Source organism: Anoplophora glabripennis, unplaced genomic scaffold (genome assembly GCF_000390285.2).
Source record: "Anoplophora glabripennis isolate ALB-LARVAE unplaced genomic scaffold, Agla_2.0 scaffold525, whole genome shotgun sequence".
NCBI classification, from domain to species: Eukaryota; Metazoa; Arthropoda; class Insecta; order Coleoptera; family Cerambycidae; genus Anoplophora; species Anoplophora glabripennis.
The window spans coordinates 1,774-4,628 of NW_019416791.1; the positions used below are offsets into that span (position 1 = coordinate 1,774).

Genomic DNA, 2,855 nt, shown 5'->3' on the forward strand with positions numbered 1-2,855 from the left:
AGTGATTATAAAAGTATGAATTACTAATTAAACATAGATACGTACTAGGATATTTCTTTTTATGCATCATCCTATTTCGTCATAGAACTCCCCAAAAAGTCCATTACTATTTATATGTCCACATCTCAAGAACTTCAACAAATTTCATTTGCTTAATATCCATTATATTTCATTCAGAAGGAAGTTTTTCTTTTCAAATGCCAAGTATACTGCAAAAGAGATTTTTCTTTTACTGACCACAAATTTTATAGAATATTTTAAATTACTAAATAAGAAAAATATTTCGTCGCTGCCTTCAAAATCTGACGTGAACTTCATCAAATTGTTCAGTGGAGTTAAGAAACTGTTTCTTGACTTTTTTATTCAAGAATTACAATTATTTTTATTTTACCGCAGACAGTCACAATTCTGTAAAAAATAATATAGCTGTTTTTCAACAGATTATGCGTTTTGATGTTGTTTATCGAATGTGCAGAACTTATCGCGTTTTACTGAAAATATGCACGTCGCATTTTGAAGACGTAACGACGATATAAACTTACCAGGCATTTGGTCTGGAACTTCGAGTATCAAGTCGATAGAGAATCTTGATTATTTCTGGCAGGCAGGAAAGAATTATTTATTGATATGTTTTTCTTCTCTGTTTAACTAAAATCGATACTATGCTCTACAACAGCTACCGTATCTTAAATATAACACATTTTGTGGTAATCGACAACATAGATGATATTGAAACACAGAGGTTTTATCATTCAGTGAACATGTTCTTTCTTGAATTTTTCAGTTTCCTGCTAATAATTCTTCATATTTTGCTTCTCTTAAATATTGCACTTGAAAACAGTATCTACAAAGATGCTTGCATTAGTAAATAATTACATATATTACTTTGGAGTTTATTCCATCAGAAAAATATTGCAAATTATTGCAGAATATAAAACATAAACATATTTTTCTTTATCAAATATATTTAAGTGGATAATAAATTGTATGCATCAGATCAGTAATAATTATTAATACTCACCAAAATATTAACTATGTTAGCCTTCTCGTTAGGTCTTCCAACTTTATGGTATTCTTTCCAGCAATACTCTGTAAATATTTTTTAGAACAGCCTTGAATTGTGTCTCTTGCAAGTTCATATAGCATATGTATCAATAACTGTCTGTCTTAGAGAATTTTTGTCTAGATTACAACTCGAGCCAACCTAAAAAAAAATGTCCATTACTTTATGCGTTCTTATGTTAATTATTATATAATGTATTTTGTAGTACGTAAATGCATGAAACTAACGGTGTTGGTTGCTTTGAATCTAATGTAAATTATTTAAAATTACAATTTATTTCTAAAAAAGTTTATTATCATTTAGAAATAATCGCTTTGGTGCTTGCCCGAGTGCTTGCCATATATAATAAATGATATAAAACTTACCTTATAATTTGCATTCTTGCCATCACAGTAAAACAAATTTAAGTCAGACGATAGAAACTAATCGCTGTACTACTCCTGGAAAACTACTCCAGCTATGTGATGATAAACAATTTGTCAGGAACTAATTACTGTCTAATGAATTGTCAAGAACCAAAGGTTGGAAGCGAGGCTGGACATTGCACTGCTTACATTCCAATTCTACTTCACACCCTTGGGTAGCCGTGATACAATACAGTGTACCATATTCCACTTCTTTTCTATTTTAATCTAATCGCTGATGAACGTGGTAATTATAAATATCTGTAAATAAGTTTCTTTAAATTATTGTTAAAACGAAGATTTTAATTTCATTACTATCACATTTGTTAAACATACTTCCATTTAAGTTTTATTAAAATTATATTTTTGTATTCTCAAATGTTTGAACTAAATTAAAACAAATCACACTAAATGGATTGTCATTTCAATACCGTAATAGATTTTATTAACAAAAGATTAATATATTTTGTGTGAGAAGAAAATTACTGAAAGTTAATACAACGTATTTTTTACGTATATAAATGGAAGTATAAATAGGTATTAATGTTTTTCTTCCGAATATGAAATATATAAACAAATGCATTTCTAAAAATGTCATTTATTATTTTCAAAAGTTGGATAATCTAGATAATAAACATAGGAATAATAATCAAAATTTAAATTTACAACTTACCTTGAAATTCACACCAAAACAAAACCGACATATTTCCGACAGATGACAGAAATTCTGGATCGCGCTGTTTCCGATTTACGAATATTTTGCGGCAAATTTGATAAGAACTAATGGTTAACTAAATAAATCTGTCAGGGTCCAATTGTCATCCAGCAGGCTGTCAGCCACCAATCATAAAAACCTATCAGGCTGGAAGTGATGTCACGTTGCTCATATCCCCATTCTAGTTTCACCCCCATGCCCTACACCTTCTGACACAAATACTGACACTGGATCAGAATCCTTGGTCCATACTGCAGTACCCATCCGAACGAAGAAAAGAAAATTGGATGGAAGTTTTACTGCAGACGATGTAGCATATTCACGTGCTCTGGATATATTGCAAAAACCTGCTGACAGTTTTCAAGTTTTTAGTGACTATGTTGCTTCAGAACTGAGAGAGATGACTGAAATAAGCCGAAAAAAAGCAAAGTTAGAAATATCCAAAATTTTATTGAAGTACGTAGAAAATGAACCGACCCATCAGCTTCATCTATTGAAGTTGTACAACCGCCAAAGACGACAAATGGTGGTAGTGTGCGCCCTTGGGAATATTATGAACGTTCACAGGAGTGGCTAATGACAAACAATGGCGAATCTCAGACTGAATCCTACATGCTGCCACTACAGGGACCCAGTGCTTTATTCCCAAATCAAACTTCATATCCGCTAAATT

At 31.3% G+C, this 2,855-nt stretch overlaps 1 long non-coding RNA gene across 3 annotated transcripts; it reads right to left on the bottom strand.

Moving 5' to 3' along the window:
- Nucleotides 1-559: 559 nt before the first annotated feature.
- On the bottom strand, nt 560-2,226 carry LOC108913848. 3 transcript variants are annotated; one of them, XR_002763091.1, is made up of 4 exons: nt 2,141-2,226; nt 1,429-1,728; nt 1,022-1,204; nt 560-844 (listed from the first exon to the last, which is right to left on the bottom strand). It is a non-coding gene; the product is annotated as an uncharacterized LOC108913848 (long non-coding RNA). The 3 variants fall into 3 exon arrangements; XR_002763090.1 differs by lacking the exon at nt 2,141-2,226 and adding an exon at nt 1,783-1,886; XR_001964643.2 differs by lacking the exon at nt 2,141-2,226 and having other exon boundaries at nt 1,429-1,886.
- Nucleotides 2,227-2,855: the final 629 nt, after the last annotated feature.